The sequence below is a fragment of the Aquarana catesbeiana genome, linkage group LG02, assembly GCF_042186555.1.
Source record: "Aquarana catesbeiana isolate 2022-GZ linkage group LG02, ASM4218655v1, whole genome shotgun sequence".
Lineage (NCBI taxonomy): Eukaryota > Metazoa > Chordata > Amphibia > Anura > Ranidae > Aquarana > Aquarana catesbeiana.
In genome coordinates, this window is record NC_133325.1 from 215,263,799 (window position 1) to 215,283,145 (window position 19,347).

Genomic DNA, 19,347 nt, shown 5'->3' on the forward strand with positions numbered 1-19,347 from the left:
AGCTATGAGGATACGGAATTGAAGCGCATATTTTCCCACTGAACAAGATTCTTGGCTAAGGCGTAAAAGGGCACTAGCCACAGAAGAAACCTGAGCTGGCTCCTCAAAGATATTATGAAAGAGCTTCAAGAAGTCGGACAGGCTGGAAACCACTGGGTCATTCTTCTCCCATAGGGGGGCAGCCCAAGCTAAAGCTTCACCAGAGAGGAGGGAAATGATATAGGCTACCTTAGCCCAATCAGACAGAAAGTTTTGAGGCTGGAGCTCAAAATGAATGGTGCATTGGCTGAGGAAGCCCCTGCAGGACTTGGAGTCCCCAGAGAAAAGGGACGGAGCTGGCAATAAATATGAATGTGTGGCTGCAGCTGCTGATTGTACTTGAGGCTGCAGGTTCGGGTTTCCCAAGGAGGCCTGGAGCTGCTCGAAGCAGGAAGCCAGATCTAGAAGGAATCACATCACTTGAGTCTGATTAGATTCCTGGGTCTCGAGTCTGTGAATTATGCCCTGCAATGGATCGGCTGCAGGAAGCGGGACATCAGCCTGGTCCATGGCTGATCAAACTGTCTGGTTACCTTGAGGCTAGGTGACAGATGCACACCGTTGGGATCAGGAGTGCCCCGCAAGTTAGTGGACCCTATGGCTGACTGCTTCGGATGGGACTCAGGGTGGTAAGGAAGGCAGGGCTGCTGGAACACCAACATGGATCCAACCGGGGTTAGAGCGTAAGATTCCCTGGGGCGCGGAGTCTAAGAGCCAGCAGGTGTTCCCCAGAGCCTCTAGTGGTGAGGATGGACTTGGCTGCAACTGGCTCCAGGTAGCGACCCCCAGGGTCCCCCAGCTCACACCCACAATAGGCAACAGGAGGATTGGGATAGTAAGGGAATAAGCCAAGGTCAGGGCCACAAGCAGACAAGGACAACAGAGTTCACACCAAGGTTCAGGGTCACAGGCAAACAGGGATAGTCAGGGACACGCCAAAGGTCAGGGTCACGAACAGACAGGAATAGTTGAGAACACACCAAGGTCAGTAACAGAAACAAACGTAGAGCACACGTCAGGCAGGAAACAGGAAGCCAAAACACACAAAGGTTGATCAGCAGGGCTGGCCTTCAGTGCAGAGGTTAATATAGAGTTCTCTGATAGGAGTTGGGGTGGAGCCATGCTAGAGGAGAGATTATAAAAGCAGTCAGGTGAGAGTCAGCTGGTCTCTAGAGATGAACACACAGGTAAGCTGACAGACAAAACTCTATTGCATAACCATGACAGGGTTGTTGGAATATTTATTTTAGAATGGCATCCTCTGTTATGATGGGTTGCATATAGTTGATTATCTTTCTTATCCCTTTTAGTGCTGAATTGAGAGTGATAACTAAAAGTACGCAGTTCTTTATTTATTTTTTTTGCTTTGTATTGTAGGATAGTTTCTTTTTGGGTTTTAAATGTAATGTTTTTGCTTGTATTGATGGCTTTGTTTTTGTAACTTGTCTTATGGAATTCTGTTAGATGTCTTGTTCTCTCTTCTGAGTCACCTTACGTTTCGTTCACACCTATGCGCTTTTTGGTGCATATTGCAGTTTGTACATGTTTTCATCTATGTGCTTTTCAGCCGGTCGAAAGGGTTGGGGACTTTTTTCCTGTAGCAGATTGCATTTTGTGCGTAATAGGCTTCAATGGAGTTGCACCAGAAACGCAAGTGTGGCATTTTTGATTCGTTTTTTTAAGTGTTTTTTTTCCCCTTTAAAAACAGTGTATATAGCTGGTAATAAAGGTGCTGGCTAGGAAGCGAATCGCCATGTCCTTAACAACCGATGAGTCATCAACTGTCAGCGGGCTTCCCCGCTGACAGCTGAATGTAAAAATGTGTGAAAAAATGACATTGCCCCCCTCAGATCTATATCAGTCCCTACGGGAGTTTTTAAGCCATTTTTTGGGGTTAAAAGTGCCCCGCTAGTGGCCGAAAGCGGCCAAAAAACTAGCTGCACTTTACCACGAACTCGGCTACGGCCCCAGTGTGAAAGGGGTCTTACACAGGTGCTGATTTCCCTCTGCTGCCTTTCAATCCTCCCTCAGCTGGAACTTATCCTCTTCGGGACCAAAGTCATGGTAGTCAGGGTTTGAAGGCCCCCCCCCCAGACATTAATGTTTGTGTGTTGAGCTATTTTGAGGGGACAGGAAATTTACACTGTTATACAAGCTGTACACTGACTACTTTACATTGTAGCAAAGTATCATTTCTTCAGTGTTGTCACATGAAAAGATATAATAAAATAGCTACAAAAATGTGAAGGGTGTACTCACTTTTGTGAGATACTGTACATACTTTTCTGTGCAAAAGTTTTAGGCAGGTGTGAAAAAATGCTTTCAATTAAGAAGGCTTTCATAAATAGAAGAGGTTATAGTTTAATCAAATAACAAAATGGAAAGTAAATTAACAGAAGAGAAATCCAAATCAAATCAATATTTGGTGTGACCACCCTTTGCATTTAAAACAGCATCAGTTTTTCTAGGTACACTAGCACAGTTTTTAAAGGTACTGTTGCTCCCAAAATCTTGGAGAACTAACCACATATCTTCTGTGGATGTAGGCTCCTTGAATCCTTCTCTCTCTTAATGTAATCTCAGACAGACTCCATGATGTTGAGATCAGGGATCTGTGGGGGCCAAACCTTCACTTCCAGGACTCCTTGTTCTTCTTTACGCTTAAAATAGTTCTTAATGACATTGGCTGTATGTTTGGGGTTGCTAACCTGCTGCAGAATACATTTGGGGCCAATCACATGCCTCATAGATGGTATGGCATGATGGATAAGTATCTGTCTGTATTTCTCAGTTTTGAGGACACCATTGATCCTTACCATATCTCTAAATCTCATTTGCAAAAATATGATTGTACTGAACGTCAACCCTTCAGTGAACAAACTGCCTCCTGCTACAACCAAATATTTCACATTTTGACTCATCAGTCCAGTGCACCTGCTGCCATTTTTCTGCAGCCCAGTTCCTATGTTGCCATGCATAGCTGAGTCGTTTCACCTTATTTCCTCATCAGAGGTATGACTTTTAGGCTGCAATTCTTCCATGAAGATCACTTCTGGCCAAAACCCTCTGGACAGTAAATGGGTGTATCTGGGTCCCACTAATTTCTGTCAGTTCTGTTCTGATGGTACTGCTGGACATCTTTCGATATTGAAGGGAATTAAGCATGATGTGCCTCATTAAGTTTCCTTGGCCAACCACTGTGTCTATGGTCCTCAACGTTGCCCGATCACTGATGTCCTCAAAGCTGAGAAATTCAGGCAGATCCATCACAACAGGTATGAATTCACTCACTGAAAAAATCACAGGCTTTGTAGAAAAAGTGCTAAAACCATTAGTCACAAATATGGCTGCAATTAACTTTTATTTTCATAATCGATTAGTTGGCCGATTTTTTTTTTTGATTAATCGATTAATCAGATAAAAACCTAAAAAAAAAATGGTGTATAATTTAGTTGATATGTAAATATGTAAAGTTTTAAAAGAAGATTTATTTTTCTTGAATATCTACAGTATATGCAGTGGTAAATATAAATAACCAGTTATACGATTAGCAATATATATATATATATATATATATATATATATATATATATATATATATGCAGTGCTGTGAAAAAGTATTTGCCCTCTTCCTGATTTTTAATTTTTTTGCATATTTCTCAGACTTAAATGATTCAGATCATCAAACAAATTTTAATATTATACAAAGATAACCCGAGTAAATCCAAGATGCAGTTTTTTTAATTATTATTATTTCATTTATTAAGGGAAAAAAAGCTGTTCAAACCTGCCTGGCCCTATGTGCAAAAGTAATTGCCCCCTCCCATTCTGAATCATGAATGAACTGTGATTAACCACAATTTTTTGGAAAGCTGAGATTAAATTTCATTTGCCCCACCCAGGCCTAATTACTGCCAGACCTGTTGAATCAAGAAATCACATAAATAGAAGCTGTCTGACAAAGTGAAGCACGCTAACAGATCACAAAAAGCCACACATCATGCCACAATCTAAATAATTCCAAAAACAGATTAGAAACAAAACATGTAATGTACATGTATCGGTCTAGGAAGGGTTTCAAAACCATTTATAAGGCTTTGGGACTCCAGGGAACCACAGGGAGAGCCATTATCCACAAATGGAGATAACTTGGAACAGCGGTGAACATTCCCAGGACTGGCCGGCCTACAAAAATTACTCCAAGAGCATCATGACGACTCTTCCAGGAGGTCATAAAAGAACCCAGAACAGCATTTAAAGAACTGCAGGCCTCACTTGCCTAAGGTAAGATCAATGTTCATGATTCAACAATAAGAAAGAGACTGGGCAAAACTGGCATCCATGGGAGAGTTCCAAGGCCAAAGCCACTGCTGACCAAAAAGAACACAAAGGCTTATCTCACATTTACCAAAAATCATCTTGATTTTAGGCAAATATTCTGTGGACCGATGAGGCAAAAATTTTACTTTTTGGAAGGTGTGCATCCCGTTACATCTGGCATAAAACTAATACAGCATTTCATAACAAGAACATCATACCAACAGTCAGACATGGTGGTGGTAATGTGATAGTCTGGGGCTGCTTTGCAGCTTCAGGACCTGGACGAATTACCATAATTCATGGAACCGTGAATTATGAGCTCTATCAAAAAATCCTAAAGGAGAATGTCCGGCCATCAGTTTGTGACCTCAAGCTCAAGTGCACTTGGATTATGCAGCAAGACAATGATCCAAAACACAATAGTAAGTCCACCTCCAAATGGTTCAAACAAAGCAAAATTTAGGTTTTAGAGTGGCCTAGTCAAAGCCCGGACTTAAATCCAATTGAGATGCTGTATCATGACCTTACACAGGCCGTTCATGCTGGAAAACCCTCCAATGTGGCTGAATTAAAACAATTATGCAAAGAAGAGTGGGCCAAAATTGTTCCACACTAATGTGAAAGACTCATTGGCAGTTATCGCAAACACTTGATTGTAGTTGTTACCGCCAAGGGTGGCACAACCAGTTATTAGGTTTAGGGGGCAATTACTTTTTCACATAAAGCCAGGCAGGTTTGGACAGCTTTTTTGTCTTAATAAATGAAACCATCGTTTAAAAACTGCATTTTGTATTTACTCGGGTTATCTTTGTATAATTATAAAATTTGTTTGAGTTTGATGATCTGAGTCATTTAAGTGTGACAAATATGCAAATAAAAAAATCAGAAAGGGAGCAAATACTTTTTCACAGGATTGTGTATGTGTATATATATATATATATATATACACACACAGTCAGGTCCATAAATATTGGGGCATCGACACAATTCTAATCTTTTTGGCTCTATACACCACCACAATGGATTTGAAGTGAAATGAATAAGATGTTCGTTAACTGCAGACTTTCAGCTTTAATTTGAGGGTATTTACATCCAAATCAGTTGAACAGTGTAGGAATTACAACAGTTTGTATATGTGCCTTCCACTTTTTAAAGGACCAAAAGTAATGGGACAATTAGCTGCTCAGCTGTTCCATGGCCATGTGTGTGTTATTCCCTCATTATCCCTTTTACAAGGAGCAGATAAAAGGTCCAGAGTTCATCTCAAGTGTGCTATTTGCATTTGGAATCTGTTGCTGTCAACTCTCAATATGAGATACAAAGAGCTGTCACTATCAGTGAAGCAAGTCATCATTGGGCTGAAGAAACAAAACAAACCCATTAGAGAGATATCAAAAACATTAGGTGTGGCCAAATCCACTGTTTGGAACATCCTTAAAAAAAAAGAACGCACTGGTAAGCTCAGCTACACCAAAAGACCCGGAAGACCACGGAAAACAACTGTGGTGGATGACCGAAGAATTTTTTCCCTGGTGAAGAAAACACCCTTTACAACAGTTGGCCAGATCAAGAACACTCTCCAGGAGGTAGGTGTATGTGTGTCAAAATCAACAATCAAGAGAAGACTTCACCAGAGTGAATACAGAAGGTTCACCACAAGGTGTAAACCATTGGTGAGCCTCAAAAACAGGAAGGCCAGATTAGAGTTTGCCAAACAACATCTAAAAGCCTTCACAGTTCTGGAACAACATCCTACGGACAGATGGGACCAAGATCAACTTGTACCAGAGTGATGGGAAGAGAAGAGTATGGTAAAGGAAAGGAACTGCTCATGATTCAAAGCATACCACCTCATCAGTGAAGCATGGTGGTGGTAGTGTCATGGCGTGGGCATGTATGGCTGCCAGTGGAACTGGTTCTCTTGTATTTATTGATGATGTGACTGCTGACAAAAGCAGCAGGATGAATTATGAAGTGTTTTGGGCAATATTATCTGCTCATATTCAGCAAAATGCTTCAGAACTCATTGGATGGCGCTTCACGGTGCAGCTGGACAGTGACCCGAAGCATACTGCGCAAGCAACCAAAGAGTTTTTTAAGACAAAGAAGTGGAATGTTATTCAATGGCCAAGTCAATGGCCAAGTCAATCACCTGACCTGAATCGGATTGAGCATGCATTTCACTTGCTGAAGACCAAACTGAAGGGAAAATGCCCCAAGAACGAGCAGGAACTGAAGACAGTTGCAGTAGAGGCCTGGCAGAGCATCACCAGGGATGAAACCCAGCGTCTGGTGATGTCTATGCATTCCAGACTTTAGGCTGTAATTGACTGCAAAGGATTTGCAACCAAGTATTAAAAAGTGAAAGTTTGATGGATGATTGTTAATCTGTCCCATTACTTTTGGTCCCTTAAAAAGTGGGAGACACATATACAAACTGTTGTAATTCCTACACCTGATTTGTAAATACCCTCAAATTTAAGCTGAAAGTTTGCAGTTAAAGCACATCTTGTTTGTTACATTTCAAATCCATTGTGGTGGTGTATAGAGCTAAAAAGATTAGAATTGTGTTGATGTCCCAATATTTATGGACCTGACTGTATATATATATAGGGTTTTCAAAAAGTTTCTGTAGTTTTTTTTATATTTAATACAGTGTGGAAACCTTTTGAAGAACCTTTGTACTATTAAAGGTTGAATCTGGCACATATTATCAGACTCAAATTTAAAAAGACCTTAAACACTGTTTTGCAGATTTTCAGACAGGACTTTAATATAATATTATGCATGACAGACTTTCTTGTCATAGGCAGGTAGCCTGCTGTCACTTATGTTGGCCATACATTTTTCCTTAAAAAATGTTCATTTTAAGAGTATTCATTTGACTCTCTAATTGTTAGTGGAGTCAAAACGATGTTCATTTTCAACCACATTGACAGGAAAATATGCAAGAGCAGAATAAAAAACTTTTCTCAACTAAATGAATTTTCAGACAGTGGTTTTCATTCATAAAATATATTAATTTTAAAATTGATTGTTAAAAGTAGGTGAAATTTTCAAACAACATTCGTCCATTCACCAAATGTACAAAGAATTTTCATACAAATATTCTTGTCCAAAAATTGATATGTGCATGGCCAGCATAATGCCCCATACACACGGTCCGACGGAAAATGTACGATTGGAGCGTGTTGTCAGAAAATCCGACCGTGTGTGGGCTCCATCGGACTTTTTCCATCGGATTTTCTGACACACAAAGTTTGAGAGCAGGCTATAAAATTTTCCGACAACAAAATCCGATCCTTTAAATTCCGATCGTGTGTAGACAAATCTAACGGACAAAGTGCCACGCATGCTCAGAATAAATTAAGAGACATAAGCAATTGGCTACTGCCTTGTTTATAGTCCCGACGTACGTGTTTTACGTCACCGCGTTCAGAACGATCGGATTTTCCGACAACTTTGTGTGACCGTGTGTATGCAAGACAAGTTTGGCACAAAATCAGTCGGAAAAAATCCTAGGATTTTGTTGTCGGAATGTCCGATCAATGTCCGACCATGTGTACAGGGCATTAGATGTTTAGTGCAGAAGCATGCTTTTTTTATCACCTGTCATGATGGGTTAGAAAAATAAAAAATAGCCTTTTATAGTACAAAAACAATCACTACTCTAAGGGGTTCATTTATACAGTGAAACAGTGAAAGTAATAATATATACATATATTTTCACTTCTATCATACATATAATAATACATATACCCAGAAGTAGGAAATACAGGATATATTAAAGCGGAGTTCCACACAAAAATGGAACTTCCACTTTTCGGAACCCTCCCCCCCTCCGGTGTCACATTTGGCACCTTTCAGGGGGGAGGGGGTGCAGATACCTGTCTAAGACAGGTATTTGCACCCACTTCCGGCATAGACTCCCATGGGAGTCTACGCCACTTCCCGTCCCCACCGCGCTGTCTGCTGGGAACACACAGCTCCCAGGAGAGAGCGGGAACCACTTGGGACGCGCAGCGCGACTCAAGCATGTGCAGTAGGGAACCGGGAAGTGAAGCCGCAACGCTTCACTTCCTGATTCCCTCACCTAGGATGGCGGCAGCAGCTGCCGAGAACCAAGCGGGTTCTCGGCGTCCCCTGCTGACATCGCTGGACCCTGGAACAGGTAAGTGGCCATGTATTAAAAGTCAGCAGCTGCAGTATTTGTAGCTGCTGGCTTTTAATATTTTTTTTTTTTTTTTTTGGTGGTGTGGGTGGACCCCCGCTTTAACCATTTCAATAAAGGGCAATTCCTACCCAGGACAGTTTTCAGCTTTCAGAGCTGTCACAATTTGAAGAACAATTGAACAGTCATGCAACGCTGTACCCAAACTAAATCTTTATAATTTTCTTCCCACAAATAGAGATTTCTTTTGGTGTTATTTAATTACCACTGGGTTTTTAATTTTTTGCTAAACAAACTAAAAAAGACCAACATTTTTGAATAAAAAAGTTTTTCTTTGTTTCTGTTATAAAATTTAGATTTCTCCTTCACTGATGGGCACTGATGAGGTGGCACTGATGGGCACTGATGAAGTGGCGCTGATAAGGTGGCACTGATGGGCACTGATGAGGAGGCACTTATATGCAGCACTGATAGGTGGCACTGATATGCAGCACTGATGGGCATGGATAGGCAGCACTGGGCACTGATAGGCAGCACTGATGGGCACTGATGGGCACTAATAGGTGACACTGATGGGCACTGAAAGGCAGCACTGATGGGCACCGATAGGTGGCACTGATGGGTACTAATAGGCGACACTGATGGGCACTGATAGGTGGCACTGATGGGAACTGATGGGTGGAACTGATTGGCACTAATAGATGGCACTGATAGGCAGCACTGATGAGGCACTGACAGTCATTACTGATGGGCACTAATTGGCATCTGTGAAGGGCACTGAGAAGTGTTACTGATGGGCACAGATTGACACTTTGATGGGCACTCATTGGCACTTTGATGGGCATTTATTGGCATCTTGGTGGGCACTAATTGGCATTTTGGTGGGCACTGATTGGCATTTTGGTGGGACCTCTGATGGGGGCTGCACTGATAATCATTGCACTGTCAGCAGAGCCACCGATCGGCTTTTCCTGTCTGCATAAACCGAGGAAAACCATTTACCGGCACATCGTGGTTACCGCTGTAATCAGCTGTGATTGGTCACAGCTGATCACATGGTTAAGAGCCTACGTCTTTACCACGATCAGAGATGTGGTCTTTTATGAATATGATCATTTAAATATAATGCACAATACTGGTAAACTTTTATTTTAAATATAATTGTAATGCCTTATATCACCTCTAGTCTATCAGCCTCCAGCTTCTCTGGGTTCAGATGCTGATTTTCCCTGCACAGAGCCCTTAAAGTGATTGTAAACATTGGATTTTTTGTTTGTTTTTTTAATAAAAAAACAGTTTGTCATACTTACCTGCTCAGTGTAATAGTTTTGCACAGAGCAGCCCTGTTCCTACTCTTCTGGGGTCCCCTGACTTCAGGGTGCTTCTATAGCAAGCTGCAAAGTACAGTACTGAGTGCCCCTATAGCAAGGTAAAAAAATATCTGCCTTTAGAATCACTTACTTCCTTCTCCTGCCCTGGACTACATGTCCCATGAGGCATTGCGCCTTACACATTCACAAGTTCTCAGGCACTTGCTGACATGTATGAACAGTGTACTGAGCAGTATGTGTGCTGGACTGTGTATACTAACATGCATGAACAGTGTACTAAGCTTTATGTGTGTTGCACTGTATAAACTAACAAGCATGGATGATATACTGACCTGTATGTGTGCTGCATTGTATATTCTGATATGTAAACAAATAATTCATTCTGTTTTCAGGCCAACTAATCAGATGACCAACTAATTGATTATGAAAATAGTTGACAACTATTTTGATAATCGATTATAATCGATTATGCTGATTAGTTGTTTCAGCCCTAGTCATAAATACTCCTAGTTTCTTGCAAGATACAACAGATTTTCTGAACTAGATTCAAAGTATACAGTAAAGAAGCATCATAGATGCATAGATTACCAATAGACACATTGATAAAAATTAGTCAGCTTCAGCTTTAGGTGGATGTGAAAAGCAGCATAGATGCAGCATAGCAGCATAGATGCATATATTACCAATAGACACAATCATAGTACAGTAATCAGTCTGCTTCAGTTTTAGTTGGGTGTGAAAAGCAACATAGATGCATACATTACCTGTAATGGGACAGAGAAAAGATGTTCAGATGAGGCAACGTGTAAGATCCCACTTAATCACCTCAGGTCCAGACACTTTCATCCCCTTCTAGTCCAGCCAATGTTCAATGTTCAGCTCTGTCACATTTTGAATGACAATTACTCAGGCATGCAACACTGTGCCCAACTGATTTTTTTGAGACAGAGCTTTCGTTTAGTGGTATTTAATCAACACTGTTTGTTTTTTTATTTTTTGCTATACAAGCAAAATAACCCAAAGATTTTGAAAAAAAAAAAAACATATTTTTTTAGTGTATGTTATACAATTTTGCAAATAAATATTGTTTTTCATAAATTTAGACCAAAATATATTCTGTTACACTTATTTGGCAAAAATATGCCAAATTTGTGTAAATTATTTAGTCTGTGTGAAGAGTCTACAATCTATGATATAAATGTAATAGTCCTGATGTACTGACTGCTGGTCTTATTTCTTGAGGTCCTAAAATGCCAGGACAGTACAAATACCCCCCCAAATGGCCCCTTTTTGTAAAAATTTTTAAAATATATATTTCTACCCACAAAGTTGTCATTTCACCAAGTTATTTCTCACACATGGCACAGGCAAAGTTATATTTACACCCCAAAACACATTCTGCACCTCCTCCTAGATGGGAATGCCATATGTGTGAGACTTTACCACCTCCTAGCTGCATAGAGGGCCCCAAAATCCAAGGAGCACCTTCAGGTGTTCTAGGTGCATACATTTCCAAACTACCTATCACATTTTCAAAAAGGCCCAGGAGCACTAGGACAATAGACACCATAACTGCTGTGATATGAGGGAAGAGAGAAGAGCAGCACTATCTAAGTACAACAGTAACAATGTTTTATTGGAATTTAGGACAGCTACTTACAGTGTAAAAGCAGCTACAAAGGCAGTTACATCAGCACGTAGACTAGGCCACCAGAATTGTTGGGAAATGGCCCAAAAAAGTTGATTCTTCTCAGGGTGGCCAGCAGCCTTGGGAGAATGGTAAGTCTGGAGCACGGCATTACGGAGACTCTCTGGGAAAAAAGCAGCGGTCACAATGTTTCTCAGGAGGAGCATGAACCTGAGCAGCAAGAATTTTGTCACCCAAAGGAGAAGTGAGACTGGTGCGAACCGTAGCCAGAATACGATCAGGAGGAATCACAGGAACCAGAACCGACTCCATCTTGGAAGTGGAGGAAAATTGTTGTGACAAAGGGCCAGCCCTTACATTCTTAGTACCGGGTAAGAATGAGACAATGTAATTGAAACTAGACAAAAAAAGAGCCCATCACACCCTTCTGGGAGAGAGGCGTTTAGCCTCAGACAAGAATGTGAGATTCTTATGGTCAGTAAGAATGAGAACCAGCACCGTGGTACCTTCGAGGAGATGTCTCCATTCTTTCAGGGCTAAAATGATTGCTAACAGCTCTCTGTCACCAATCTCGTAATTACACTCTGCAGGTGATAATTTCTTGGAAAAGTAGCCACAAGGATGCATAGTGCTCTCAGAGGTAGGATGTTGAGACAGAAAGGTGCCAACTCCAGTCTCAGAAGCATCAACCTCAAGGATAAAAGGTTACATGAGGATGTGCCAACACAGCAGAAACAAAGGCAGCCTTGAGACTCTCAAAGGCCTTAATGGACTCCGGAGACCAATGCTGTGGGTTACCGTCCTTTCTGGTCATATCAGTCAGGGTCTTAACCATTAGATGAGAAGTTACAAAGAAACTTCCGATAATAGTTGGCAAAGCCAAGAAAACGCTGCAGAGGATGTAAACCCATGGGTTGGGGCCACTGTAGGACTGCTGAAAGTTTCTCTGGGTCCATCAAAAAAACAGCAGTGGAAAAGACATAACCCAGGAATTTTACCTGTTCACATTGGAATTCGCACTTCTCCAATTCACAATAGAGATTGTTCTCTCTTAGTTTGACATACATCTGTGTGGTGGCTCTCCAGGGACTTGGAAAATATGAGGATATCGTCAAGATAAACTACCGCACATAACTGCAACAAATCTCGGAGGACATTGTTAATAAATTCCTGGAAAACTGCCGAGGCGTTACAAAGGTCAAAAGGCATTACAAGGTATTCATAATGGCCTGTTCTGGTATTAAACACAGTTTTCCACTCGTCACCCTCCTTAATCCTCAGATTGTATTCCCCTCTCAAATCAATCTTTGTGAAAACCGTTGCTCCCTTGAGGTGGTCAAATAGCTCCGTAATCAACGGAATCAGATAGGCATTCTTAATCGTGAAACGATTGAGACCCCTATAATTAATACAAGGTCTCAGTTCACCACTCTTCTTCTTAACAAAGAAGAAACCAGCACCAGCAAGAGATGAGGATTTGCGGATGAAACCTTGAGAAAGAGAACATACTCCTCCATGGCCTTATCCTCCAAGACCGACAAAGGGTAAACCCAGCCACGAGGGGGTATGGCACCGAGTTGAAGGTTGTCAAAGACATTGCTAAAATTGTGATATTCCTCCAGCAGGGAGGAGAGAGAAGATGTGCACAAGATCTTGGCTACCTTCTGGAAGCATATATTACTGCATTGTGGCGACCAGCAGAGAACCTCAGCATGGAGCTAATCAAAAGAGTGCCTCTGTAACCAAGGATAACCAATAACCAGCAGAAACTTAGGTGAGGAAATAACTTGGAATTGGATTTTCCCATGGTGAAGAGCCCCTACGGCCATGGACAATGGAACAGTCTCATAAGTCACATGGGCAGGCTGTAGAGGTCTCCCATCAAGAGCCTCAATGGCAAGTGATGTGTCATGCAGCTGCAGCAGAATCAAGTGCTTTGATACAAAGGCAGCATCAATGAACAGGCCTGCAACCCCAGAGTCGATTCGAGCCTGTATCTCGATGGACGACTCAGGCCAAGAAAGGGTAAACAAAACCAGGGGCTTATCCTTCTGGATAACTGGGGACGAAACAACACCACCTAAGGTCTGTCTGTGACAGGACCTCAAGGTCCGGGCGTTCCCTGGATGGGTAGGACAAGACTTCAAAAAGTGACCTCGCTGGCCACAATAAAGGCACAATCTCTCCCTCCTCCTATGGGTTCTCTCATCTGCAGAGATGCGTGAAGCCCAAGTGCATGGGTTAATCTTCACTGACCGACTAGGTACCAGGCAGCATGGGAGGTGCTGCCTTATGAGTTTATGTGAAATCTCCATTAATAGCTGTAAAATATTGTAATTAGAAATATATATAATTTACCTTGTATCTATGCAGGCCGGAAGATATTATCTTCACATATATCTCAAAGTAGACCAGACAAGTCAGTGCCCAGGCTTTTGTGTACAAACAATGGGAGTTAAACCTCATTGTTTTACACATACTCACTTCAAAGGATCCCATGCTGGGATATGCAATGAAGGGAGGCCACTTAACTTCCCGGGAAAGTTCAAGTCAGTCTCCTGCCTTAATAGTCACAAGGATTTGCATTAAAGGGGGCTGACTTATGCAAAGTATAGGGAAGCTCACCAATCAGAAGCCACGCTTTGCCAACCAATGAGGCATCAGCCTGTATTGATATACACTGACTAAATGGGAGGAAATTTCATCTTTATGGGAGAGCAGCCATCAGAATGGAGCCTTGCTGGAATGGGTAATTATGGGAGAGGTCTGCCCTTTACTTGTAACTAAATATGTTTGTAGATTAATGGTTTAAGAAATATACTCTGTATTCCTTTATGTAATTCTCTTATTTTAACCTAATATTTTCTTCTTTGGTGTAAACGATAGATAGATGGATGTGTATTAGATAGACTTTCAACTACGCACCAATAAATGTTGTTATTGTGTTAAAGCTTTCACTCTTGGTCAAAGAACTCTCATTTAACCCACATCATATTTTTGAGATATTAAATCTTAAATATAATAAACAAGTAACAGAGGTGAGGGAGGCAAGGGTGGGACTGCAAAGCTTGGAGACAAATATACAGCAGGCTTCTGCAAGCGCTCTTTAAAAGAGAGTCTTTCTCTGAATCTGGATTCAATGAGGATGGCAAACGTGATCAACTTCTCCAGCTCAGTAGTTATATCTCAGCCTGCTATCTCATCCTTTATAGTATCCGAGAGACCATGAGAAAAAGCAGCCACGAGGGCCTCATTGTCCCAAGCAACCTCTGCTGCCAGACTATGGAATTCATGATGTAATCGGCAGTGGTTCTCGTACTCTGTTTGATGGACATGAGGCACTTGGCAGCAGAAGCGGAGCGTGCGGGAATGTCAAATACCCTTTTAAAGGAAACCACAAACTCAGGGTAACTCAAGACAACAGGTTTTTGTGTCTCCCATAGAGAGTTTGCTCAGGCCAAGGCTCTCTCAGAAAGCAAAGATATTGCAAAACCTACTTTACTTCTGTCCGTGGGAAACGCCTGGGGCAGCATCTCAAAGTATATCTCAACCTGGTTGAGAAACCCTCTGCATTGGACAGGATTGCCCCCAAATCGCTGGGGAAGCAGATCGGAACCAGACATACCGTATTTATCGGCGTATAACACGCACTTTTTACCCCTTGAAATCAGGGGAAAATTGCGGGTGCATGTTATACGCCGATCCCTGCCGATCCCCTGCCAACTGTGAGCGGAGCGAGTGCCAGCCGCCGATATACATAGATAGCCGAGTGTACTCGGCTAGGTTCAGCTAGCTCCGCTCACAGTCACACCCAGTCCCACCCTATGATGGACACAGGGAAGTGGGCATGACTGTAAACGGAGCTAGCCGAAACTAGCCGAGTACACTCGGCTATCTATGTATATGGGTGGTGCTTGGCTCCGCTCACAGTCAAGCCCATCCCAGGTGGGACTACGAAAGGAGCCGAAAGCGTCCGAGAGCCACTGAGATACACAGGACCAGCTCTGTGTATCTCGGCGGTGCCATTTTCAAACTGCAGTGACACTGACAAGTCACTGCAGTTTAACTGCAGCCTGGGCAAGGCTGCAAATGGACACTGATAAAGCTGCAGATGGGCGCTGACAAGGCTGCAAGGCTGCAAATGGACACTGATAAGGCTGCATTGATGGGCATTTAAATGTAAGTTTTTTTCCTTAAAACATTTTTTTCCTTAAAATTGCCTCCTAAACTTGGGGTGCGTGTAATACGCCAGCGCGTGTTATACACCGATAAATACAGTAACTCTTATAGAGGTAATACTCGAGGCGGGTGCCTACACAGAGACTGGAGCAGCAGCAGGGGCAGCCTTAAGCACAGCAGGCACAGCAGAATTGTCAGTCTGGGGAGAGGGGGGTGTGTGATGGACTAGCAGATTTGGATAAACTAACAAATTAAAGCCAAACACCGCCGTATTCAAGGTCTGAATCGGCAGCCATTGCTAGAGAGAACTGGATCTTTGGAGGTTTTGCTGATCATTCTGGACCCACTGAATGATCCTCCTGGACCCTCCGGACCATTCCTGTTTCATTGTGCTTCCAGTTATCCATGCTCGTTCGACCTGGTGTCACTGAGATCCAGGTCCACTGGCTCTGATAAGAGTATCCATCTTTATTGTACCATTGATGTAATTTCCTCCAGATATACATCCAACTGTCCCTGGTTTCTGTATATGAATGACCCTGTGTTTGTGGCACATCTGTCATTTTTTTGGGACTGATATATTTGGGATTCAGCAGCAGCCCTTTCATTTTCACTTTGTTGGGAATTTTTTATGTTCACACATCACCATTTTTGGTTATTTGATGTACTTACACAGTTTTTTAGTACTGTTTGTCTATACATGGTTACATATGTATCCATACAGCTTACCAACACTGTTTACTCTTTAGCGCTACACTTTCCACTTCCATCCATTTATGAATATTTGTCACATTTGTGTGCAGCCGCTTCCTTTCTTTTTTCACACAAGTTAGCGCAATAATTTTATACACCATACAAAGATATCTCAAAACCTACTTTGCTTCTGTCCGTGGGAAACGCCTGGGGCAGCATCTCAAAGTATATCTCAACCTGGTTGAGAAACCCTCTGCATTGGACTGGATCACCCCCAAATGGTTGGGGAAGCTGAGTGGAACCAGACATAACTCTTATAGAGGTAATACTCGAGGTGGGTGCCTACACAGAGACTGGAGCAGCAGCAGGGACAGCCTGCAACACAGGTTGTACCAGAGCTGCCACAGTGGGAGATTCCAAGTGAGCTGTGCGACTCTGGAGTGTTTGTAATGCCATGGCAAACTGATCCATGTGGTGATCCTGCTCATCCAATCTGGAAAAAATTCTACTAACAAGTGCATTGACTGCATCTTCTGAATTCATGGCCTTCGCCATGAATCAGACTGAGACAGAAGTACAGTTAAATCTCACTTGTTTAATAATAATAAAAAAGTAAACAGAGTAAACGTAGTCAAGCCGACAGCTGAGCAGCCAGCTCAGAGAAGGAAGGGCTGAGCCCAGCCCTGACAGCTGCAAAATACAAAGAAAGAGATGAGCCCCTAGTGCAACACCGTTTAAAAAATAGAAATACCATGTAACAACAAAAAAAAACACACTATACGCTTGCATGGTGTTCTTAAAACAGAAGTGTCTATGGTTGTGCTGTGATGTAGCTCTGGGACACAGGGCTCCAGGCAGGATTTGGAGCGAACTGTGGTGAGTAGTCCCAGTGGGATGACGTATAGCTACCGACGAGCTGCATGTGGGCCACCCACTCACAGCAAAAATCCTATGGAGATAAGAGAACCCAACTGGACTCCACAGACACCTGATGCACGAGCTGGAACAGCTGAAGAGTGATGCTGATGGTTGCTATGACAACATGTTTCAGAGGGTGTGGCCTCCTTCTTCAGGCCTATCATGTGTTCACAAAAGAGGCCTTAAGTAGTCCATCCATCCTGGGAGTATTAACCCTTCATTACCAAAATAATGGGCTTCTACAGGGAACACATGATAATCAATTAAAAAGGCAGCTTAATTCACAATTGTAATGCATAATCGATTTCATAGACCCCTTTCTGTACTAAAGACGATGATCCTGCCAACAACCTATCCTGTGAGTTTAATTATTTTAAAACCATTTTATGGAGTATAAGACATAAATTATATAATATATATACTAGAAAATGCATTTACTGGGGAAAATGCGTGGGAATGCTGAATAGCTGAATTGCTAAAACGGCCCCCATCAAAACTGCCCCCATCATACTGCCATCAAAACTGCCTCATCAGAATTGCCCCATCAAAATTGTCTCCATCAAATAGCCACCATTAAAACTGCCCCATCAGAATTGCCCCATCAGAATTGCCCCATCATATTGCCACCATCAAAACTGCCCCATCAGAATTGCCCCATCAAAACTGCCCCATCATATTGCCACCATCAAAACTGCTCCATCAAAATTGTCCCCATCAAAACTGCCCCATCATAATGCCACCATCAAAACTGCCCCATCAGAATTGCCTCATCAAAACTGCCCCATCATTTTGCCACCATTAAACTGCCCCATCAGAATTACCCTATCAAAACTGCCCCCATCAAAACTGCCCCATCATATTGCCACCATCAAAACTGCCCCATCAAAATGGTCCCCATCAAAACTGCCCCATCATATTGCCACCATCAAAACTGCCCCATCATATTGCTCCATCAGAATTGCTGAGATGCTCCAGCCACCTCCCCCACCACCCATTAGTGTGTATAACAGAAGCTTTGGTAACCATGGAAACAAAGCAGCACAGTACACTCTGTTTAATGTATAACATTTCCTGAAATGACCACTAAACAAACAGCTTTTTCACAAAAACTGTAAAAGATATCAAACTGAAAAAGCTATAGCCAGGTAGCTGAATATTTTGTCAACATTTTAAAGTTTGTTTGGCGTCTGTAGGTGAAAGTATGAAGGAGCTGAAACTTTTGGGAGCGGAAAAAGATTTTAAGGATCTGAAGCATGCTCTCATTGACTTCAATGTTAAAAAAGTGTTAAAAAGTTTAATATTTTAAAAAGTATAAATAGTAGAAAAAAAAGTTGAAAAAGTCCCATCATCAGCTGAAAGAGATGAACATTTTAATAGTTGAATGGTTTTAATAGCTGAAAGTATGCAGAAGTTACGCAGAGCCAAAAAACGTACGGAATAATACAATTAACATTAAAAATAAATGAAACGAATAACAATAGTGGGACTGCTAAAGCAGTCCCACTAAATATATGAACATATCATTATATAAACAAAGAGAGCTTCTTCTCCATACATATATATGCACATGGAGCAAAAGTATTTATACTTTTTATCCTTAAGTTGTAAGGAGCTATGTAAACTGTCGGCACTATATAAATCCTGTATAATAATAATAATTATTCACATTGATAAAAAGTGATGAAAAGTCCCATTCCCTTAGCGTAACAACATTTTTTGAGCGATAATAAGCACTTTTGAGTGTGGACAATGTTTCATGACCTGATAATTGCCTTGGTTTTGTAAATAACTCTATTGGGTCACATTGTGGAAAAATGGCTTTTTAAAAATGTATGCAGATTTTTCTGAGTTTTTCAGAACAATAAATATATAAGCCAAAAACACCCAGACATAATAATGATTCTTGACTGCATGTCATCTAAAACAAATTAGCTTTTACTAATAGAAATCTTTTCTGTCATCATTCATATATTTTGAATAAAAAAAATCAGTTCAGTGACACAAGTTACATTTTATTTTGGGTGTTATAATATTAAATGCTTGTTATA